The following is a 25295-nucleotide window of genomic DNA, read 5'->3' as shown; positions in this document are numbered from 1 at the left end:
GTTGCGAAGCGGAGAAACGGGATTTCTTTGACTGCGCCTGCGCCAGCGAAGCCTTCCTTTCCCTTCTCTTTCCCCTCCCCCTCCCCGCCCAGGCTGAGGAAGGGGGCGCGGCCTGCTTAGCCTTCTCGCGCGAGCTGCGGCCGAGACGGTGGCAGGAGGGGGCGGGGCCAAGGGCAACGCTTCGGGAGCGGTGGGCGGGGCGAGTGGAGCGTTGTGTATATCGGTCGAATGTCTCAGCGTTCCGAAAGGCCCGGTCCGGCAGCACGTGGGGGGACAATTGAGCAAGCCCGCGGCGGGGAGGGGAAGGGCTGGGCACGGAGGTAGCGCACGGGGGAAGGCTTGGCAACCGGCACCGGGGGTGGGACGCCGAGGAGAGAGGCGGCCGCCAAAGCAGCTGGGAAGAGCCGGCTCCACCGGACGCATCGTGAGTAGCGGATTTGACTGGCTGGCTTAAGGTGCCAGTCCTCATGCGCCAAGTTTGCGAGGGAGGGGCTTTCCGGAGAGTAAAGCGGCGTGGGTGAGGAGGGTGACAATGGTTGCAGCCGCTTCCGGCGGATCGGATCCAAAGCCCCCCCCCCAGTCTGTTGTTCCCAACCGGGGGATTTCCCTTCCCACCTCCCGCGCATATGTTGGCTAACTTCTCTGTGCTGGCCCACCTCCTTGCCTAGCCTTGCCGATGGTTGCTCTGCGGTAACAGTCATTGGCAGGTAAGGACGCAGCTCCCGGGTCCGGTGACCGACCGACCAACCACCCCCTCCTCCTCCTCTCCGGCTTGCATCTGACCTCCCTTGCTTGGGGCTCTCTCGGACCGGGGCTCTAACCGGTGGCTCCCCGCTCCCTAGAAGCGAAACGGGGGGCTGCTGCTGGACCCTTTCTGGGTACCACTTAGGGTAGTAAGTGGTACCCTATCCGGAGGGGCTTCGGGGTAGCTGCGGTTCCCGTCCTTCTCTTTCACACACACACCGCTCCTCCTCCTCTCGCAACTCTTGTCATTTACCCGTCCTTTACTTTCCACGTGCCTTGTTGTACTTGCACTTTTATGGCGTTTTCCCGACGCCTCTGCCAATGCCAACATGTTTCTTCCTGCCGCTTTCTCCGGCTGGGTGATACCTGCCCTTTTTTTTTTTTTTTTGCATTTGTTGCTTTTTTTTTTTTTTGCATTTGTTAATTTATTTATTTTTTTGCATTTGTACCCCAAGTACAAATGAGGACCCAGTTGTGGGGGCAATAAGCTGACTTTGTATAAATATACAAAAGGATGAAGGCTATTGCTTAGCACATTGTAAGCCACCCTGAGAAGGGCGGCATATAAATCAAATTAAAAAAAAAAAGTGGGGTGTGCTGTGGGTGCTGTCCAAGTTTCAAGATTTTCCCTAGGCAGGGTGCCCCCCTTTTGCCCCGTTGGGGAAAAAAGTTGGAAGCTATGAAGGCCTCATCTGTAACTCTGGAAGACGCAAAACCCAAAAGCTTTCATCTGTCAGGCGCTGTTTTAAGGAGTTGTTGGCTTGTTGAACTGAGGTTGATGTTTGTTTGATCCAGGTTTGGTCCTGTTTTTTTCCAAGACATTGGAAAAAACGCCTTCGAACGCAGGGGGGGGGAGACGGCCAAGATTTCCTTGCTTAAAATTCAGATTTAGGACTGTAACCCTTCCCCATCAGATCAGCCTCCAGATGTATTAAGGCTACAAATCACCTGGCTTGCAAATTCTGAGAGTTGTAACAAATCTGGTGCGGGGAGGCTGTGGCATATTGGAGAGGCCTCAGAACATGTGTTACCAATCAAGGAAAGAATATAATTTGCTGTTCAGCTTGTGTTTAAAAGGCTCCCCCCCCCTTTCTTGGTTCTTCCATGTAAGGTAGACTGTAAACTTAATGTTGGCTTATTCCGTAGGGTTGTTGTGTGTGGAAGAGAAAGGCCAGGTAGTGCAGAGTTGTCAAGAGATGCACAGAAGCTGGTTGACCGGGTCTCAACCTGATATGAGATGAATAGTAGGATTGAGGAATGAAATGAGAGTCGGAAAACTTTCTGGATGTAAAGCATCTCCTCTTGGGAAGAAACACACATGGGCATGGCTGTGTTTTGAAGCGGGTATAATGCTAGAGTTCACTAGAGGTGTGCTAATTTCTCTGAGTAAGGGCCACTCCCTGGTTTGTTCTTTCATTGTATCAGGTATGGGCTAGAATTGCATTTGAAAGATACCCAGACGTTTGCAAGCTGCTTATTCGTGTCTGAAATGTATAATTTTAGGGAGCGGGTGCTTGGATTGATGTCCTTGCAAAACACCTCGTTGAGGTCCTTTTTCTGCTAAGGCTGCCGGGTGTCCAACTGCAGTTAAATTGCCTTTTGCCCCCATCTTAAAGCCACAGGCCACCTCTGCAGTGAGGAAGCTAAAACTTCCTTGCAACAAGGTCACACACCACCTTGTCGGTTTCTCTTTCAAGAGGATCTGGTGCCCAGCCTTCTGGCGGCTGGAAAGAGGCGGATCCTGGGTCCTCCAGCGAGGCCTAGTTTGCTCTTGCTCCCCGAAGCATCGTGCAAGTGGGATTCCGTGGTGGGTAGAGGTCACCCTTCTCCACGCCTGCTGGGTGCTTTCTCTCTCTCTCTCTCGAGCAAGCCTAGGGCTGAGAAAGGCAGTTTCCTTTTGGAGAGCCTGTCCGTTTTGCCATGTGCCTGATTCATCTTGCAAGGGCACAGCGATGACGTGAAGGCATGGTGGGGGCAGAGGAGAAGAGAGGAAGGCCTCCGTTTGGCTGAGCAAGTTCTGCTACTTTGGTAACCTCCCTCCCTGTTCCCCCCCCTCCTCCTTTAAATGAACTCTTAGCAAAAAAAAAAATCACAGTTGCATTTGGTGGATTTGATTAAGTCTTAACCATGCGCCTGCTGTGTCTCTCTGGGTGTGCAAAGAGCAAGGTTCCTTTAAGACACTTCTGACAATGTTTGAAGGGCTGTGCTAACCAATAGTGCTTTGGCATGCCTCCCCCCCAACCTCCAGGTGTGTTCAACGTGCACATTTTAATCACCTAGTACACAGCTCAATGGTGATTGCTTGTTTTCCCAGGCTTTATGGAGAATAATGCCACCGGAGAAGGAAATTCTGGGTGTTGATTCGCCTGCTGAGTTTATATATTCTGCTAATCTGGGGTTTGTGGAGGCAATCTGGCGTGTTTCGTGCATCATGTTAGGTGTCAAATTGCAGTGGCTAGGTTCATATAATGTGTATTAAACCAAAATAAACCACATTGTGTTTTAGTAGTATGTGTGAACCAAGCTTCTGTGCTAAAGTTAGCATATATGCTTAACAATGCAACATATACATTTTTTTCATCTATTATGTCCATAGTACACGCTTCACATCAACCCTGTTGAGTTTTTTTTTTTAATTTGATTTATATGCCGCCCTTCTCCGAAGACTCAGGGCGGCTTACAATGTGTTAAGCATTGAGTTGACTTGATTGAGTTGAGTTGACTTGATTGAAAGAGATTTACTGCCCAGATGAATCTATTTTAGAATTGAGTTGGCTCAGGGTCAAATTCACGCTGTAACCACGATTCTAGACACCTGAAAGACAGGCTCTCTAAAAGTTGCTCTTACACAGTGAATATTCAAAGTTTTTCTGCTCTCTAATTCTCCACCTATCCACATTCTTTTAATGTAATGGACTGCTATTCCCATTTTACAGATTGTGGGAGAAGAATTGAGGTCACTAACACCCACATAAAGTTAGTAGGCAAACTTTGATAGTTACAACAGAGTTACTATGTTAGGCTTATCATTTTATGCTATAAAATAAATTATTCCATTTTACAAACTGAGGATGCATTGAAGACAGATAACCAGGAAGGGCACAGTTATTTCAGAATTTGGATAGTTGTTTTTCAAATGCATCAGCTTTAGCTATTGGTTTCTATAAGCACAGTACTCTTTAAAGTGCTCCAGGTTTACAAAGCAATAGTTTGTGTTGTACAGATTTTTGAAGGTTTCTTCCTTCCAGGTGGGTTAAAACTTCATATCAACTACAGTCCCACTGTAGCTACACAACTATTCTGTAAGACATATGAAGCTTAGTTGTTGGACCCAAATTGATTTGTTTAGCCAGGTAAGGATTTGAACCTAGGTCTCCAATCTGAATTATTCATGAATCCACTATATACCAGTGGCTTGACTGAGGAATTCTGGAAGTTGAAGTCCACAAGCCTTAAAGTTACCAAGTTTGGAAATCTTTGCACTACAACATGTCAATGTCCATTCTCTGGGAAAAAAAGGTTGAGTTTTTGAATATTGGCTTTATGATTTATGTTCTGGTTCTAACTTTTGATGCAGGTGTATTAGATGATTAAATATATTTGGAAATAATTTTGGTTGGAAGAGGTTGCAAACCTGTGTCTCACATTGTGACTGTTGATTATGTACTACATTTATATCTTGCTTTATGTTTGGGAGCAAAAGGCAGCAAAACCATTTCCCTAACTGGACAGGAACACACTTCATTCTCACTCTGGTGTAAGGATTGCTCAGCTCTGTGATGTTAGAGCAGCTGACCAATCAAAATTGGAGGCACTGTAATGCTGAGGCTTTTTTCTGAGTTGAGATTGGTCCTGGGATAGGGCCAGGAAGATAGCGGTTGGAGAGAAACATCACATTTCTCCTATAGTTTTGTATTAATGCAGCCCTTGATGCTCTTTGAACTTGTTTTCTTGCAGGCATCTTTGTGAGCTTGTTTTCTTGCAGACATTTCATTACCCAACTAGGTAACATCATCAGTGCTAGAAGGAAGTGGGATTTGCTTCCCGTTTACATACAAATGGCTTGCCCTATCAGTGTTGGTGCATGTTGTTTTCTTTTTTTAAGAGTTCCTTGATAAGTCTGTTGCTTATTATTTGTTTGTCAGAGTGGGTAGTTCTTTGTTTGGGGTACTGGGTATTTTGTAAATAGGTTAGCCATGGGATCAAGAAGCTGGCAGGGAAACCCAAATGTGGACCTCTCTAACAGTTCCTTTAGCAAAGCTGGCTGAGGAACTCTGCGAGTTGAAGTCCACAAGTCTTAAAGTGGCCAAGGTTGGAAACTCCTGCTTTAGAGGAGAGCGAGCAGGCCTCTCCTCCCTGCAGCTAAGAAGGGTGGAAAGTTTATTTTGTAAAACATGATTCAGTACACGTTGGTTCTTGGCCGACTCTTGCTCTCATTTGTAATCTCTAATCCTGATCAAGTTATGTCCTACTGTGCCAACATGCTGGATTCTGTGACTTGTAGAAAGGAGGTGAATTTCCTCCTAATTTTCTGCTAAGAAAACTTGGTTTTATTCACATATCTATACTGCTGCATTCCAGCCGGTTCAGAGTACAAATAGTCCTCGGCTTAACATCTATTTGCTTAGTGACCATTCAAAGTTACATAGCACTGAAAAAAGTGACTTACTGGATGAGCATTTTTAGTTAGCCTGAGGTAAACTAAGCAGCTAATAAATTTGACAAATAAAATAAAAAATGTTCAAGCTTGTGACGGTTGCAAGCATCCCTGTTGGTCACGTGATCAAAATTCAGAAGCTTGGCCACGGACTCATGACGGTTGCTGTGTTCCAGGGTCATGCGATCCCCTTTTGCGACCTTCTGACAAGCGCAGTCTATGGGGAAGGCAGATTCACTTAACAACCAAGTTACTAATTTAATAGCGGCAGTGATTCACTTAACCAACTCTGACAAGAAAAGTTGTAAAATGAAGCAAATTTCACTTAACAATTGTCTTGCTTAGCAACGGAAATGTTGGGCTCAGTTGTGGTTGTAAGCCAAGGACTACCTGTAGTGTAATATTTTGTAAAAGGAATTAAAATCCAAATAACAACATTGGAATAATAGTGCCATCCACTGAGGTAGGGCCAAACCAGGGGTGAAATGCTCCCGGTTTGGACCGGTAGCGATGGCGGCAGGTGGTGCGGAGAACCGGTAGCAAAAATCCCTGCCCCCCCCATGCCCAGCTGAGCCGCGCGATCATCAGAGGCTTTTTTTTTTTATTTATAAAAGCATTTTTCCCTGCAACCTTTTCGTATGGAAAAAATGCTTTTAAAAGTAAAAAAAAACCCAATCTCTGATGATCACACGGCTCAGCTGGGATTGTCAGAGACTTTTAAGAGCATTTTTTTCTGCAACCTCTTCAGCTGAAAAAAAATGCCTTTAAAAGCCTCTGATGATCCCAGCTGAGTTGCCTGATGGTCAGAGGCTTCTAAAAGCATTTTTTCTGCAACTTCTTAAGGTTGTAGAAAAAATGCTTTTAAAAGTAAAAAAAAAAAAAAAGTTGGCCACGCCCACCCAGTCACCTTACCCCACCACCACCAAGCCACGCTCACAGTAGTAACAAATTTTACATTTCACCACTGGGCCAAACGTGACATCCTCCAAATGCTGCATCCCAGATAGAATATGTGGGGAGTCAACCAGAAGAATGTCTGTCTGTTGCTACAAGCCAGGTTGTTCCAAAGGAGGTTAAGGCCTCAGAGAAGGCCTGATTGTATTCATCACTGCAAATTGAGTTCTGTTGGACACAGGACTTCCATTATCTTCTTTTGATCTTCTGGATAGGCAGATCCCCTTTTTTATTCAGATCTGAATCCCACTCATGACCAGAGGACACGGTTGAAACGTTACAATAAGCCAGTGTTTGTCAAGCTTGGCAACTTTTAAGACGTGTGGACTTCAACTCTCAGAATTCCTTAGCCAACCATGCTAGCTGAGGAATTCTGGGAGTTGACGTCCACACGTCTTAAAGTTGCCAAGCTTGAGAAACATAGAAACCATAGTGTGATTTACTTGGTTTTAGCTAGAATGGGAAATGCTGAGATCCTGGTTAAAATTTAGGGCAGGAATCCCTAGTCTGTTTTGTGCAATGTTCTCTTTCCATACAAAATCCTAGATGGTGATTACATTGCTTGTTTGTTTGATTAATGCTTCCTCGATTGCACTATTACCTGAAAGTTAGGTTTCATGCAACATGCTTCCCTCAGTATACTAGACTGAAGGTTGCACAATATGCTTATGCTCTGTTATCCACTGTTAACATTACTGTGGTTTACACAACCAGATTTTTTGGCTTCCCACAACATGCAAAATCTTAAAATAGCCACGTGGATTGAGTTTGCACAGCACAAGCATTTTGTGGTTAAACCATAATATGATTTGTTCCATTTTGGGACTGGCGTATTGTATGAACTTGACCAGGCCTAATTCCTATGGTCAACTATAGTTAAGGAAATCATGCCATGAAAATGTATGAAAATGCAAATTTGATCTGCATTAGTTTTTAATCTATTACGATCTCAACAGATAAAGCTAAGCCCTTTCCCCTGCCAGCTTCCTAATGCAAGAAAGCATATAAAAGTTCCAAATGCTTTAATCAGTTTATCTGTTATTTACTACTCATGATTTTTTTGGCAATGTTAACTGCCTTGTTTTTTTGCACTGGAAGGGAAAGAGAAATAAAATCCGTGTGCTGTGGTCCAAAGTTATATTTTTAGGGGGGGTTTTAAAGCTGAATGCCAGTTTTTTTGGCTAGTTAGTGAAGAAAAGGGGGGGGGAGAATGAATTTTTCCCCCTAAAACAAACTATTCCATAATATTTTTCATTACATTTTTCTACTGGATGTTCTCGTTTTTAGAAATGCACAATTTTGTAAGACGTAGTTTAACAGGATGCATTAGTGCTATGCAAAACAGATAAGTAGCGGTTCTCGAAACTAGAAATAACAATGTACAGATTTTTTTCAAGCGTTTCTACGAATTCACCGGAAAAGTGCAGTACATAGATTTCTAGGCATGTTCAATTCACAAGCGGTATCTCTGGTTTTACATTTGACTTTGAGAAAAAAAATAAAAAGATGTCTAGTTGATATGTCTAAAATTGTTTCTAGCTATTTCAGAAGAGAATAGTTTCCAAACTTTGGGTTGTTTTAGTATACAGATAATCCACCTTGTCATTGCAATTCTATATTTATTTTATTTATTTATATTCTGTCTTTTTACAAATAACTCAAGACGGCGAACATGTCCACACACTTCCTCCTCCTATTTTCCCTACAACAACAGTCCTGTGAGGTGAGTTGGGCTGAGAGAAACTGACTGGCCCAAGGTCACGCAGCCGGCTTTCATGGCTAAGGTAGGACTAGAACTCAGGATCAACTTTCTAGCCTGATGCCTTAACTACTAGACCAAACTAGCTGTTTTAAACATTATATTAAACATACATGTTTGAGTATGGGGGTACAACTCTTTAATCTTGATATGCCCTCATGTATTAGGTTGCAATATTATTTATATGAAGTTTTAATAATCAAAACTTTCAGTTCAGCTAGTTTTGATTATCAATAAAACCTATGATGTGTTGATCTGGTTTAGTTTTAATTTGTAAGGCTGATTGGATGATCTTGGCTGATTTTTCAAAATTTTGAAGAGAATCCTCTTTCAGCAAACAATTGGTCATTAATGGATGATCCCAAGCTGCCATTTATTTGATTTGGTTTACAAACTTATGTAAAAAAATAATGTTCATTTGTACACAGCCTTGAATTTTGAAACTGGACATCATATAAATGACTACGTATATAAACTGCTGAGGTTAACACTTTCTTATTCTTGGCTTTGTAGAAGCTTAATAAATATCTATCTTCTCCCAAGTGTTTTCCGAGGGGAGGGGGTTTGACTACAGTTCCCATTATCTCCAGCCAGCTGAGTTAATACTCGGTGACAAAACATGGCAGAGCTTTATGGTTTCCAGCCTGGTGAAGTTGTGTATCTTTATTGGTGATGTAAGGTTTAAAATTATAACAGAGAGGAATGATGTCAGCAAATCACTGTTGTTCAGAAAAGTTGATGATGTTTTCAGATGTTTGAAGGCTCAGCTTTTCGTGGTGCTGACAGCTTAGCAGTCTTGTCTTATTTTATTTCTGCACAGGGATTAGAGGCCGCTCCAATCAATGGAGTGGTGTACAACTCCCACATATAATGTATAATTTGGATTAAAACAGATACTAGGTCCGTAAAACAGATACTAGAACCTATGGCACGCGTGCCATATTGGTGGGCACGCGAGCTCAGTTTGCCGACTTCCGGAAGTCAGGAAACGGGCTGTTTCCGGCCTCCGGAGGGCCTCTGGGTGTGTGTGTGGAGAAGGCTGTTTTCGCCCTTCCCAGCCTCCTAGAAAGGCTCTGGAGCGTGGGGAGAGCGAAAAATGGGCCTTCCGGTCCCACCGGAAGTCGGCAAATGGGCCGTTTCCGGCCTCTGGAGGGCCTCCAGGGGGTTGGGGAAGGCCATTTTCACCCTCCCCAGGCTCCTAGAAAGCCTCTGGAGCTTTGGGAAGGTGAAAAACGGGCCCACCGTGCCATTGTGTGCAAAAAGTGGCGGGAGCACGGGGGGGCACGCGCGCATGTGCAGTGGGGCGGGTCACATAGAATTATGGGTGTGGGCGTGTGTGCAGCCCCCGCATGCTCCCCACGCTTTTGCCACACAATGGCAAAAAGGTTAGCCATCACTGTACTAGGTGGTATGGTGGCTTAGAGGTTAAAACACTGGGCTTTGTTGGTTGGAAAGCTGGCAGCCTGGGTTTGAGACCAGAGCGCCACATGACCAGGGTGAGCTCCTATCCTTGCCTCAGCTCCTGCCAACCTAGCAGTTCGAAAGCATGCACATGCAAGTAGATAAATAGGTACCACTTCGATGGGAAGGAAGAGTGCTTCATGACATCATGCTGGCCATATGGCTGCGGAAATGTCTTCGGACAGTGCTGACTCAATGGCTACGGAAATGTCGATGAGCAGATGAGCGGAGTAAAATCTGCAGGGACTCCTTTACCTTTTTTAAAAAAAATCTTTAAAAAGAATACTGGTAATCCTTGACTTACAACTGTTCTTTTAACGATAGTTCCAAGTTGTAACAGATGTAGAAAAAGTGATTTAATGACTTGTACTCCAACATATGACGGTAACACCACCCTGTAGTCATATGATTGAAATTTGGGCACTTGGCAACTGCCTTGCATTTAAAACTACTTGCGGCGCCCTGCAGTTATGTGATTGTGATTTTCAACTTTTTTTTGCTGATTTCTGGCCAGAAATGCCCGTAGGGAAGACAGATTTGCTTAATTACTCTGTGATTCACTTAACGACCTTGTGATTTACTTAATGCCCTTGTGATTTACTTAATGCCCATTGTAAAAATGGTGAACTCTATTTACAATTGCAATGACTTATGACAGAAATTCTGGTCCCAATTGTGGTTGCGAGTTAAGGACTACTTGTACATAACAGGAATTGAAATACAAAATATACAGGATGAACAATTATGTGGACTGGAGTCAAATACTGGAAAAAAACATCATTTTAAAAGTTGCTCCTTCCGATACCCTTCTCACCTTTAACCAGCCCATTCAATTCAGAAACAGTTTCAGACTAGTACAAAGATAGAGTTTCTTCTCTCTGTCCTAATAGTATTAATATTTGAAGAAGATACATTTCTACATCTGAATTTAGAAATGCTCCCAATTTTGCAAGTTCCTGGCACTTGATGTTTTGGGGTGAACGCAAGAAACTATTAAAGCTTCATAAATGCATATAGGAATATGATCTATATAAAAAAACACTAGCTGGATCCCCGTGCTTCGCTACGAAACTATGTGATTGGGCTTGATAAATCTAACCCTTCTCCTCCTCAGCCTTGCCCCACAGAAACGTCTCCTATCCTATCCCCTTCTCTCCCTCAGGCTTTCTATAGCCCCTTCTCTCCATGAGGCTTGCCCCACAGAAGCCTCTCCTCTCCCCTTTGCTCCCTCAGCCTTGCCCCACAGAAATGTCTCCTATCCTATCCTATCCCCTTCTCTCCCTCAGGCTTGCCCCACAGAAATGTCTCCTATCCTATCCCCTTCTCTCCCTCAGGCTTTCTATAGCCCCTTCTCTCCATGAGGCTTGCCCCACAGAAGCCTCTCCTCTCCCCTTTGCTCCCTCAGCCTTGCCCCACAGAAATGTCTCCTATCCTATCCTATCCCCTTCTCTCCCTCAGGCTTGCCCCACAGAAATGTCTCCTTTCCTATCCCCTTCTCTCCCTCAGGCTTTCTAGCCCCTTCTCTCCATGAGGCTTGCCCCACAGAAGCCTCTCCTCTCCCCTTCTCTCTCTCAGCCTTGCCCCACAGAAATGTCTCCTATCCTATCCCCTTCTCTCCCTCAGGCTTTCTATAGCCCCTTCTCTCCATGAGGCTGGCCCCACAGAAGCCTCTCCTCTCCCCTTCTCTCCCTCAGCCTTGCCCCACAGAAATGTCTCCAATACTATCCCCTTCTCTCCCTCAGGCTTTCTAGCCCCTTCTCTCCATGAGGCTTGCCCCACAGAAGCCTCTCCTCTCCCCTTCTCTCCCTCAGCCTTGCCCCACAGAAACGTCTCCTATCCTATCCCCTTCTCTCCCTCAGGCTTTCTATAGCCCCTTCTCTCCATGAGGCTTGCCCCACAGAAGCCTCTCCTCTCCCCTTTGCTCCCTCAGCCTTGCCCCACAGAAATGTCTCCTATCCTATCCTATCCCCTTCTCTCCCTCAGGCTTGCCCCACAGAAACGTCTCCTATCCTATCCCCTTCTCTCCCTCAGGCTTTCTATAGCCCCTTCTCTCCATGAGGCTTGCCCCACAGAAGCCTCTCCTCTCCCCTTTGCTCCCTCAGCCTTGCCCCACAGAAATGTCTCCTATCCTATCCTATCCCCTTCTCTCCCTCAGGCTTGCCCCACAGAAATGTCTCCTATCCTATCCCCTTCTCTCCCTCAGGCTTTCTAGCTCCTTCTCTCCATGAGGCTGGCCCCACAGAAGCCTCTCCTCTCCCCTTCTCTCCCTCAGCCTTGCCCCACAGAAATGTCTCCAATACTATCCCCTTCTCTCCCTCAGGCTTTCTAGCCCCTTCTCTCCATGAGGCTGGCCCCACAGAAGCCTCTCCTCTCCCCTTCTCTCCCTCAGCCTTGCCCCACAGAAATGTCTCCTATACTATCCCCTTCTCTCCCTCAGGATTGCCCCACAGAAGCCTGTCCTCTGCTATCCCATTCTCTCCAGAGTTATTTTCAAATTGGGAGGGGGAGTAGAATGTCTAACTAATCAACATCAGTTATAATAATATAGGAAATACTAATACTCTGATGGTCATTTTGAAAAATCCTTTCTTAGTGAGCACCTAGAAGCCAAGAGGAACATACGTGGCAAATTTCAAGTTTGTAGGCTTTACAGTTCTGGAGATTTCATGATTATTGCATGAGTGGTTTTCGCTTTTATATATATAGATACCTTTTTTTTTAGAAAAATTGTCCTTCAAACTAGACGGGGGTATTTTTGGGGGGAGAGTTTAAAATCATTCAGATATCAAATTGAAAACACTAGATAGAAAGTCAAGTGTGCAAATAATCAGAATTCCTAAGCATCAAAAAAGTTAATCAATAGAAGTTGATATCCATTCACTCACGGGCAATTTTTGGTGATTCTATGGGCCTGGTCTGTCCACATGTCTTCTGATCCTGCACTACTACTTTGAATTGTTCTATGCCAGGGATCTCCAATCTTGGCAACTTTAAGACTTGTGGACTTCAACTCCCAGAATTCCTCAGCCAGCTTTGCTCCCAGCCACTGTGCTCTTGGGCGGCTTGGTTTCCTTTTACCGCTAACTCTTCCAAAGATCATGTGAAGGTAGCTCATGGATATTTCCCAGCGGTAGCATGTTATGTGGAAATCTTGAAAAAAATCACCTTCTCCCAGGGTTCCCATGTCTAAGAGGCAGAAATGCATTTTGTTGCGAGGAATTGTGATTTATTAGCACTACCTAGAGAAAACAGATGTATACGTAGCCCTCAAATTACAATCTGTTGTTTAGTGACTGTTTTTAGTTAGATGAAACCTTCCCCCCAAATGTATTTATGATGTGGTTCCTAAGTTCCAGTGGCTGGTTGTCGCCATTTCCCCCCAGTCACATAACTACATTTTGGGCACTTGGCAACCAACCCTGATTTACAGCACTTTGCAGCATCCTACATCAGATGACCACACTTTATAATGTAAACTGATGTTTACATCCGGTTTTCTGCATAACACCCTATATCAAACGATCGGTTCACTTAATGACTGGACTCACTTAATCGTAGTGATTTGTTTAATGACTGCTGTTTAAAAAAAGTCATAAAATTGGGTCAGTCATGCTTTTACGGCTATTATGACTTACAACCATAACGGGCAAGCTCCATTATGGTTGTAAGCTGAGGACTACCTGTACTAATTCTGGCATGCAAACAACATCCAATTAAAAATATTTCTAGGGAGAAATATTGCACCTCAAAAACTCTTCCTGGGCCAGGTCCTTGGCTTGCTTAAAAATATGATTGTGGTCCATGTCCATCAAGCAAATCTGTCCATGCTTTTAATCAGGGGTCAGCAACCTGCAGCTCTGGAGCCGCATGTGGCTCTTTCACCCCTCTGCTGCAGCTCCCTGTCACTCAAAATATGCATCACAACCGCCAATGTGCGACACCCGCCGGCACGTGATTTATTGAGCTTTTCAACCCCTGGTAGGCCAACCATGGATAAATCCAAGAAAAGAAAAGTTTCAGAAGAAAACAGAACATTTAATTCAACTACATATGCTAGTTTTGTGGCTGCTCAAGAAAAAGTCAGCACAGGAAGGGTTTTGTGGCTCCCGGTGGTTTTTTTCCTGTGGGAAACGGGTCCAAATGGCTCTTTGATTGTTTAAGGTTGCAGACCCCTGCTTTAAATAAAGATAAAAGTAAAGGTTTGTCTGAAGACATTTCCATGATCATGTGGCCAGCATGGCTATATATGCCAAAGGTGCATGTTCCCTTCCCATCGAAGTAGTACCTATTTATCTACTTGTTTGCTTGCTTTTGAACTGGTAGGTTGGCAGGAGCTGGAGCAAGTAACAGGAACTCACTCCGTTTTGCAGGGCTCAGATCTCAAACCTGGTCTGTCGACTTTCCAGCTAACAAGCCCCACCATCATAACTGCTGAGCCATCACACCCTATGCTTTAAATAAACTATGTTTTACTGAGTCAAGCCAATTGCCTACATTTTTGCAATACATTGAATCGTAAGCTGGCCACCTCACACTGAGCTTCAATATGGTTAGTTACTTCGTGGCTCAGAGAGTTGTGCAAATATGGGTAGTACTAAGCCATGATTAGCCAAATTATAAACTCTGCAATGCTAGGATTAGATACCAAAGGCTCTGCTTTGTTACACAGAGGTATGTGAATCACAGGAGTATGTGAGCTGCCCTCCTGCTCTTTAAAGCAGCTGTATCTCTTCCTAGGATGAAGCATAGCAATGGCAGAGGGAAGTCAAAAGTACTATAAAATACTATGAACTAATCAGGGGTGGGTTCTAATTATTTTTTAGTACCGGTTCTGTGGGCGTGGCTTATTTTGTGGGTGTTGCTTGGAGGTCATGTGACTAGGTGGGCGTGGCTAGCTGGACAGTCATTTCTGGAAGGTCCTCGCACTTACGACCAGTCCTCGCACTTACGACCCGACTCATTTGTTTGCTTTTAACACTGATCAGCTGTAGGACGGCCCTTTGAAGCCCCGCCGCAAGAGTTTAAACAGTTTTTTTCCCTCTAGTCATCAGCTGGGACTCAGGAGGCAGCAATAGATTGGGGGTGGGACCAAATAAAAGGTAAGAATGAAGTGGGGGAGGTGGGGGGGTGGGAGGGCAGAGGGGGAGAACCGGTTCGGTGATGTCATATCATCACCGCTACCGGCTTGGCCGAACCGGACTGAACCGGGAGGAACCCACCACTGGAACTAATATATTTGGATTGCATTGAGTTGCAAATTAGCTAGATTCATTTAAACAAAGCATGTTTTACAAATGTAGTTTCATTCCTTTAGTGAAAATACTATGCTTCTGGGCATCTGGCTATTCAGAAAGGAATTTCTGCGTGGCATTTTTTAAAAAAAATTCAGGTCAGAATTCCATGTGGTCTTTATTTATTTTGATTTGTGGTTGCTGTGAGCTCTATGGAAAAGTGGCATGTAGGAGGTTTTATTAAGTTGTCGGCCTTTGCTTAATTACCCACTGGGTTTCTTCTTGCTGTGGGCATAAGTGGATGGTCATTCTTTATAAATCAGTCGTTAAGTTTCTTAGCTGTGTCTTTGCTTTCAGTGGATCCCAGATGTGGCCTATTGGGGTAAGATTTGGGGAGTGTGGCCAGACATTAACTGTAGTTGTGCCTCTATTTATTTCAGTTCCTATAGCATCCTGTCTCAACATTGTGACTTTAAGCAGCGAATAGCAGATTAAAAAAAAACAAAATAATAACACCCCAATAAACTTATAAATGGTAGCAAAGGTTAAAGACTAAGCTATCAATGTACACTTATCTTTGCTTTACAAACCCACAAAAGTTGTAAATGCAAGGATTGGATTACAGAGTTACTTTTTCATCCCTGTAAATGGTTGCTAAATGAGTAAGTCACAAAATGAGCACTACCTGTAGATGGGAGCTAAAACATGTCTCTCCTGACATGTAAACATAATTGGAGCAACGCAGTTCCTCAAATGATGGTTTCCTATTTGGCTTGCAGAGTTTGGATTCATTGAATGAGTTTAACTAAAAATGAAAATATTGCAGAATATACAGCCTCATGCTACATAACTTAACTCCATTTCATGCTGAATAAACTAAATGATTAATGTATCTTAAATAGAAAACTATCTCTAGATAGATTTTTACTCCAGAAGCATTTTATTAAAATCAATTTGATAAAAATAAAAAAAAATCGATTTAAATAAAAATCCAATTTAAATTTTTAAAAAACTGATTTTTTTTTTAAAAAATTGATTTTTATCCACCCTGTTTCCAATACATTTCATCGCACTTAAAATGTTATTAAATAGGGTACGTAATAAAAATTAAACTGCAATGCAAATTTAAAAAGGGGAGGGGAGAAATAGAATACCCTGCCTCCCCCTCCCCAAAAAACGTGAAAAAAAATCCATCATGTAATGGTGGATTTTTCATTTTTTTGGGGGGGGAGGCAGGAGCTTCTCCTCCCCATATTTTGTATTTCATTGGGGGGGGGGGAATGAAAAAAGAAATACAAAAAAGAAAGAAAACCCACCACAATTCTTTGCTATTTGAGTGGCACTATTATATAGCATTCATATAAAGTTTTGCAGCTCAGTTTTTAAATTAGAAAGGAAATTTTGACCATGTGAAATTACATGTGCTTCAGTCCGCCAGTACTAAGTGCAATTTGTCTATACACACTCAGTGTGAACTTACAGGTAGAGCTGATGTTATTCGCTTAAATGGGTGTCATTGTAGTAACCCAATTACGGGTTTGTGCATTTAATAGATTGAATTGGTTTCTCCCTGGATGAGTAATACATATCTCCCAAAGAGGCACTTGGCAAAGAAGACTGTTCTGCGTGCGTCACATGCCCAAGCATAATCCAGAGATTAACAGCACGATTGGGTTCACACAACAGTGAGTGTCTGGCTTAGTCTGTTGATCGAACCTAGCATGTATTTCCCATAGTACAGTGTTTCCCAACCTTGGTAGTTCTAAGATGGACTTCAACTCCCAGAATTCCCCAGCCAGGTGTATGGACTTCAGTTCCCAGAATTCCTACAGGGGAGAGAGCAGACAGAGCTGGAAAGGCGGAGTTAAACGAGTCATCAGCCTAGAATAATTATGTTTCCACAAACGGTAACATAGCCTCCCACCGATCAGTACGCTCCCACAGCGAGGGACTCCTCAGGGTGCTGTCAGCCAGGCAATGTCGGCTGGCGACCCCCAGGGGGAGGGCCTTCTCTGTGGCAGCTCCTGCCCTCTGGAACGATTTGCCCCGGGAGATACAAAGGATATCGGATCTCCGGGTTTTTCGCCGTGCCCTAAAAACTTTTCCATCAAGCAGGGCTGGCGTGAAACACCCCCCCCCTTTTAGTCTTTTTTAGCTTTTTAAATTGTCAAATGGGTTTTAGTTTTCAATGTTTTAAATTTTTGGGCCACAGTTATTTAATTCTTTTAATAATTTTAAATTTTGTATTGATATGTGTTTTAGTTCTGGCTGTGCACCGCCCTGAGTCCACTAGGAGAAGGGCGGGATATAAATTGAGTAAATAAAAATAAATAAAGAAATCCAGTCCCTTTTGAATTTCGTTGACCCTTATCTGACGCCAGTTTAACATTGAACTTTAGTTGACTTGATTCTTGTGTATAAAGGTAAAGGTTCCCCTCGCACATACATACTAGTCGTTCCAGACTCTAAGGGTTGGTGCTCATCTCCGTTTCAAAGCCGAAGAGCCAGCGCTGTCTGAAGACGTTTCCGTGGTCATGTGGCGGGCATGACTAAATGCCAAAGACACACAGAATGCTGTTACCTTCCCACAAAAGATCCCTATTTTTCTACTTGCATTTTTTTTTACGTGCTTTCGAACTGCTAGGTTGGCAGAAGCTGGGACAAGTAACGGGAGCTCACCTCCTTATGCGGCACTAGGGATTCGAACCACTGAACTGCCGACCTTTCGATTGACAAGCTCAGCGTCTTAGCCACTGAGCCACCACATCCCTCAGATTCTTGTGAGAAATAAATCTTCTGACATTTACTTAAGATATAGTCCTGATTCTTTGCGCCTGACAATTCCCCAACCAGGTGTATGGGCTAGCTGGCTAGGGGAATTCTGGGAGTTGAAGTCTTACCTGCCTGAAAGTTGTGAAGGCTGGGAAACACTGCCACAGAGCCTGCCCTGTGGGATTTCCATTCTGTTGCTTTGTGGTGAGGATGGGTTGTCCTGGCTGGGGATTAGGGGTGTGGAAACCCAGCACATCAGAAAATCAAGGCGTTGTAGATCACCTTGGAGCCCTTGCAGTCGGAATGTCTGTTTCCAGTGAGAAGGGGATGGGAGTGGAAAGGGATTTTTCGCTTGGGTTTAAATTAACTTGCTTTTAATTTGTTTGCATTTCCCTCCTGCCGCATGTCCCAAACTCTTATTTGGTGGCAACCAAAAAACATGCTGATTTATTAAAGCATTTGCTTTCCTACGTCCTGCCTCCTCTCTCTCTGCCATATTTGTTCATTGCCTGGGGTTTTATTTATATAATTCAGGGCAAAGTGCATTTGAGGCGCAATTGAGTAAGCGTTGGGTAAGCCTTTTATTTTTTTTTTTAAAAAACTTCAGCCTGAGATTCACAAAGCTCTTCCGTCAAAGGAGGGTTTTGTATTCAAAACACAATACTCAAAGGTTGCATTTACAAAACTTGCTTGGCTGAGAGCCTGAGTAAATATATTTGTAGAATACTTAGAACGGTTAATGATCAATAGAACTGGGTGGTTAAAACTAGCCGTAGTTGAAAGTATCTTAAGATTTACTCATTGTTTCAATGCTGAAGTTGGAGATACTTGGAAGGAGGTCAAAATGGTGCACCATTATCCTATATCAGGGGTGGGAAACCATGGCCCTTATATGACTTGTGGACTTTAATTCCCAGAATTCCTGAGCCAGCCATGGCTTAAGCCATTCCTCCTCATTCCTCCCAGAATTCCTGATCCATCAGGAATGGCTTAAGCCATGGCTGGCTCAGGAATTCTGGGAGTTGAAGTCCACAAGTCATAAAAGGGCCATGGTTCCTCTCCCTTGTCCTATATTAGTGTTTCCCAAACTTTTGACATATGTACCCCTTCTATAATTTTCGTAACGCTGAGTATCCCTCATAAAAAACCGGAACTAACTATTAAAGAAGTAAGTTGTCTCTATAACGAAGTGCAGTATATTCATGCTGTGTCACGCCTCACAAGACTGTCTAAGCGTTAGATAACACTGCAATTCTCCGGCGTTTAAACAGCTCCGCGGCTCAACGTCAACTGTTAATGTTCCCTCAGTTTAAGAATGGCCAAACCCGAGCTGCGCGAAGGATGCGCAGAAGTTCCCGCCATAATGAGTTGCGATACGATGTACGATGGCCCCAGTTCCTGTGTAAAAACTGCGATACGCGCCTATTTCTTTCCTTGTTCTGTGGGCGCAGCTAAGCACGGTGCAGTGGATATTCCCACGTGATCCCCACCAAACTCTGGTGCAACGCGTACCCCCACCAAACTCTTCCCGTACCCCTGGGGGTACGCATACCACACTTTGGGAAACACTGTCCTATATTGTCCTTTTTTTTGAGGAAGGGACAAATACGGCTATTAGGGAGCCACAATTTACGAGAATTACAGAATGCTCCATTTTTTTCTGAATCTCCCTGAACCTTCTAGTGTTTTAGCTTGACGACTTGTGGTATCGAGTACAGATAGTCATTGACTTAAACGGCCACAATTCAGCCCATAATTCCTGTTGCTGAGCGATAACTTTGTTAAGTGAATGTTGCCCCATTTTACAATCTTTATTGTCTAATTTCTCTTTGGAATTTGGAGCCATTGGTGGGCGTGGCTGGGGATTCTGGGATTTATAATTTGAACATGTCTGAAGGGAACTAGATTAGAGACTTTTTGAGTGGAAAAGATTCAGGCCAGTAAACAAATAGCCTGATTGTTTAGAAGCTTTTTAAGACTTCACTCTAAAGCAGGGGTCTCCAAATGTGGCAACTTTTAAGACTCGTGGACTTCAGTTCCCAGAATTGGCTGAGGAATTCTGGGAGTTGAAGTCCATGAGTTTTAAAGTTGCCACGTTTGGAGACACCCCACCCCCACCCCCCACCCCGCTCTAAACCATAGTTTACTGATCAAATCCCATTTGGCTGGATTCGTGAAACTGATGAAACTGTAAGCCATCTTTGGAGGATCAAAAGATCAGCTGCGTTATAGGAGGGTGAGAATCTATAGCCCAAACCTTGAGTTGAACTTTAATTAAGCTGGATTTCTTTTTACATTAAATCAAAGTATCCTAATTTTTTTTATCCTGAGTAGGCTACCAAGTTGACTTCTCTCTTTTCAAAATCGCCGGCCTTCTGTGTGGGCTTATAAGGCAGCTCCTGTGCCTTTTACCATATCTATTTTTAGCTTGGAAAAGGATTCCTTGGCCCCTTTGATTTAGGATTTAAAGGGCCAGGTCCTGCCCAGTGTGCTTCCTTGCTAGGCTGGCTGCCTATCCTAATTCCATCTTTCTAATTCTGCTGCATTGTGCAATGATATTGCTATGTTGGGGTGAGAGGCTGTGCATTTTTATTGGGGCATCCCAGTTAGTTATTTCTCAGTACCCCACAACCTTGGTGGCCCAGCTTTCATTGCCTGGAATAAGATCAGCATTGACAAGAAATTTGGACAGTTTCATGTCATGAAATGAAAGATGCAGGAATAAAAAAGCCCACCCAGCAAACAACTCTCTACTCAAGGGAAGAAAGAAATTAATTTGTTTATACCACACCATAATTGGCATTTGGTAGCACACAAATGTAACTTCATTTCCACTCTGCATCCCATGTTCTAGTAAGATTCTGCACGGATTAAGTTCCTAAGGTAAAGATAAAGGTTCCCCTCGCACATAGGTGCTAGTCGTTCCCGACTCTAGGGGGCGGTGTTCATCTCCGTTTCAAAGCCGAAGAGCCAGCGCTGTCCGAAGACGTCTCTGTGGTCATGTGGCCGGCATGACTAAACGCCAAAGGCGCACAGAACGTTGTGCTGTTGTGACTTTGGTCACTTAACTAATGGCTGTAAGTCGAGGACTGCCTGTAGTCATTTCAGATAAAGATGGAAAGTTCCAGCTCTGAAAGTAAGCTTGACCTGGCATGTACAACAATCCCTGTTTATTAGCAACCAGGATTTCTGTTTTTAGTAAGTCCAGCTTCCTTCTGGTCAAGTTCAGCTCCTGATGGCTTCAAAGAGAGAGATTCCCATGGTTTCCTTGGAAACTGTATGGATGTGGCTTGCCATGGTCATTTCCATGAACGGTTTTATTTTATTACCCAGTTTAACCTTTCTTGAGATTTTTCTGGTGGTCTCCCATCCACTAGCTAGCTTTTGAGATTGGCTGAGAATGGCTAATGCTGCCACCTAGCAGTGTTCTTTGCAAGCCATGTTGAAAGCAAATACAGGTAGCCCTTGATTTACAACTGGTCATTTAATGACCGTTTGAAGTTACAACAGAGTCAACAAAAGGTACTTATGCCCTATCGTTGATCTGCTGTACTATCCCCTTGGTCATGTAATCACAGTTTAATCATTGGCAACAGCTTCCATTTATGACGGTGCAGTTTCCCATGGTCATATGATCAAGCTTTATTGTTTTTTTGCTGTTTTCCAAGGAAAAAAAAATGCCCATTGGATAAGCTGGATTCAAATTTACAACCACATTATTTGCTTAATGACCGTGGTGACTCAGTGACCATCATAAAAACAGTCATAAAATCGAATCTTGTCATGTGGTGACTTGACTTAGGACCAAAAGTCAGGAGTCAATTTTGGTCATCAGTTGAGGTCTACTACCTGTATGGCATACAATTCTAGATAATTTTCCCATTATGACCAGAGTTTCAGATGCCAATTTGTTTTTAAAGAACCCTTTGCTGTAGCATATATTTATGTTCTTAATTAAAATAATAATTGGTGTAGGACTAGACATGACTGAACCTCTTCTTACAGCATGAGTTCATCACACTAAGATTGGGGTTTGGCTTAGTTAAATCATTAAAATCCAGCCATTCTGATTTGTAAAGCAGGATTAGTGGCTTAAGAGGCAGCATTACTCAACCTAATCAACTTTAAAATGTCTGGACTTCAACTCCCAGAAGTTTCTGGGTGTGCTGGCTAGAGAATTCTGGGAGTTGAAGTCCAGACATTTTAAAGCTCCAAACTTGAGAAATACTGTCTTAAACCACTAATTTAGCCAATCCAACTAATTATGGCCTTTCATCACTCATGAAAGCAATTTGCACTTCCAAGATTCATTTTATCTCAGAACAGTTCTGTATTCTGCATTTGTTAAAGACACAGAGGTAACTTTTCCCCTCAAAGTTACCGTAGAAAATCAGTGATTTTGAAAGTTTTTCGGCCTTACAATTTCTGTGTCTTCCTGTTTCACAGAAAAAACTTGAAAGGAACAGGTAGATGCTAATACCGAAAGCTTTAAATAGATAAGCCCAGCAGCGAAGTTCCTAGCTTTAAACCTATTGCAGCTTGTGAAGTGTTACTTTCTTAATTTAAGTTTCCATTCCATGGTGTCAGATTGACATCCTGGGTTCTCTTTTAAAAAAATCATAAATATTAGGGCTGGGTATGCTTTGAAAATGATCAAGAAGAAGGGTTTTGGATCTAGTGTGAGTGAACTGCTTTCCCACTCTCATTAAAACAGCCCAAGTTTATTCCTGCTCTCATGCCAGCATGAGGTAATAGAATAACAGTTGGAAGGGACCTTGGAGGTCTTCCAGTTCAACCCCCTGCTCAAGCAGGAAACCCTATACCATTTTAGACTAATGGGTATCCAGTCTTTTTTAAAAAACCTCCAGTGTTGGAGCACCCACAACTTCTGGAGGCAGGGCCTTCCACTGACTAATTGTTCTGTCAGGAAATTTCTCCTTAGTTCTAGATTGATTCTCTTCTTGATTAGTTTCCATCCATTGCTTCTTGTCCTGCCTTCAGGTGCTTTGTGGCAGCCCCTCAAATATATTGGAAGACTGCTGCTATCATGTCACCCCTAGTCCTTCTTTTCATCAAACTAGACATACCCAATTCCAGCAACCATTCTTTTATATGTTTTAACCTTCAGTCCCTGGATCATCTTGGTTGCTCTTCTCTGCACTCTTTCTAGAGTCTCAAAATCTTTTTTACATCGTGGCGACCAAAACTGGATGCATTATTCCAAGTGTGGTCTTACCAAGGCATTATAAAGTGGCACTAACACTTCATGAACTTCCTTTTTTCAGATCGTTTTTTAAATGTGCACAGCTTTTTTTGCAGCCATTTCTTGCAAATGCATGCAGTCCGCAACTTTTAGCGACTATTTGAAGTTTTGGTTGCACTGAAAAAAGTGACTCATGACCTCTCCTTTCACTTACAGCTGTCATAGCATCCCCAGGGTCATGTGATAAAAATTCAGGCTCTTGGCACCGGGCGTGTATTTACGATGGTTGCCGCTGTCCCAGGGTCACTTGATCGCCATTTGCAATTTTCTCTTCCCCGAAGCAAAGTCAATGGGGGAAGCTGGATTTCTTTAATGACTATATGGTTCACTTAACAGCTGCAGTGATTTGCTTTATGACTGGGGGATAAAAGGTCATAAAATTGGGTGTGATTCGCTTTGCTTAGCAACAAGATTTAGGACTACCTACCGTGTTTTCCTGAAAATAAGACCCTTTCTTATATTTTTTGAACCCCAAAATAAGTGCTTAGCCTTATTTTCAGGGAGATCTTATTACTTTGGGGTACTTGGAGCAAGACGGGGCTCCTCTTGCCATCTTACCTGTTTTCCAGCTCTGTCTCCCTAACCCTAACCAGAGGAAATGGCGGGGACTGGCTGCACATGCGGTTAAATATTATCGGAGGTGGGGGAGCTTATTTTAGTGCATGTGCTCAAAAGTCTGATTGGGCTTATTATCAGGGGATGTCTTATTTTCGGGGAAACAGGGTATACCACCGTGCATATTTAGGTAGTCCTCAACTTAACAACAGTTCATTTAGTGACCGTTCAAAGTTACGGCATTGAAAAAAGTGACTTACAATCATTTTTCACATCCGCATCCCTGCGGTCACACGATCCAAATTCAGATCCTGGGCAACTGCTCATATTTATGACGGCTGCAGTATCCCAGGGTCATGTGATCATCTTTTGCAACCTTCTGACGAGCAAAGTCAATGGGGAAGCCAGACTCACTTAACAGTTGTGGGCGTAAGTTGAAAACCACCTGTAATTGCTTGACACTAGGAAAAAAGCAAACTCTCTTTTAAGAACTTAATCCATGCAGAATCTTACTGGAATTTAGCAACATAAATTTTGGGCTCAAATTGTGATTGTAACTGGAGGATTAGCTGTATTGGTTTTTCAGTATTACCAAATATTTTAAAATATTTTTCAATATTACCTTAATGCATGCTTGTGTTTCTCTCTCTTCACAAGCATTGGTTCCTCTGCCCGTTCTCACTCATGTAGGACAAATGGTATTTAAGCTACTGTCTTTCCCCAAAAATAAGACTGGGTCTTATATTAATTTTTGCTCCAAAAGACTCATTATGGCTTATTTTGTGGTTAGGTCTCATTTGGGGGGAAATACGGTACTAAATGCACCCATCTGGATGACAATCTTAACTGGGGCTTATTTTGGGAGGGTAGAGCTTATGAGCATCCTGAAAAATCATGCTAGGTCTTATTTTCCTGTTGGGTCTTATTTTTGGGGAAACAGGGTATTCCACTCGAATTATTCCAGAATGGAGGGCATTACGATTCTCTGAATGTTGGACAACTAGCAGATGGAGATATGAAAGGTTTACCCTTCCACCTGAATTGCTATTTTTCTACACGGAGGGAAGTTTTTTGTGCTGAACATATTGTAGTGGGTGTCTTCCTTCTGCTAGCCAGACAAAAGAACTAGATTGTGAAAAGTTCCTAGAGAGTCTCTCTAACCTTGAGCAATCAGCTGCATGGCCTTGGACATAGTCACGTGCTGTTTGTGGCTGGGACTGGTAGCGCATTCTGCAACAGGCTGCTGTCTGAATGGACAGCTGTTTATTCCAACATTCCAAAAAAGGACCCCATCTATTCTCCACAAGGAAAGGAATGCCAGCCTTGTCTTTTTATAACTCAAAGGGAGTTGTGCACAAGTAGTGACTGTTGGGCAAGAAGGCTCTATGAACCTCCTTAAATTCATCTTGGATTTGACTCTAGATCTGGAGAAATGGGCCTTAATTTTGTCCAGAACTGAAAAAGCACATTCGGTGTAAGGTGCATGGATAAAACATGCGCCTCCCTGAAGCTCTCAAATTTTCCTGACATTGACTTGACTTCTGGCAAATTTGCAATAAGCCAGTCACTGCATTGCACATCCTTCTTCATTCCGTGCAGTTGTTAGAAAAAGCATGTCCTGCAAAATTATGTTTTTTCTTTTGATTTTAAATCCGTGGTCTCCAAACTTTTTTGATTGTACACGCTTATCAATTTTAATTTTTTTAGCAAGCATCACTAATATTTGTATATTTGTTTATAAACCTATACATTTGCAGATAGTCCTTGACTTTACAACCATTCGTTTAATGAGCATTCAAACGGCATTGAAAAAAAGTGACTTATGGCCATTTTTCATGGTGACGCAGTGGTTAGAATGCAGTATTACAGGTTAACTCAGCCGACTGTTAGCAGTTCGAT

The 25295-nt window shown here is 43.2% G+C and overlaps 1 protein-coding gene across 2 annotated transcripts in view; it reads left to right on the top strand.

Annotated features, from left to right (window-relative positions):
• Window positions 1-338: 338 nt before the first annotated feature.
• Window positions 339-25295, top strand: part of AKAP1 (A-kinase anchoring protein 1) — a 58598-nt gene continuing 33641 nt past the window's right edge. The window contains exon 1 of one of the 2 annotated variants that reach the window (XM_070932035.1): window positions 339-424. The gene's annotated coding sequence lies outside the window, so the exon portion shown is untranslated. Of the gene's footprint in view, window positions 425-554; window positions 708-25295 lie in introns of those variants that run through there. The other variant, XM_070932036.1, reaches the window with a different exon arrangement.

Source organism: Pituophis catenifer, unplaced genomic scaffold, assembly GCF_029215685.1.
Source record: "Pituophis catenifer annectens isolate HBS135680 unplaced genomic scaffold, rPitCat1.0.hap2 SCAF_1, whole genome shotgun sequence".
Lineage (NCBI taxonomy): Eukaryota > Metazoa > Chordata > Lepidosauria > Squamata > Colubridae > Pituophis > Pituophis catenifer.
The sequence above is the reverse complement of the archived record's forward strand: the minus strand, read 5'-3'. Positions and strand labels throughout refer to the sequence as shown.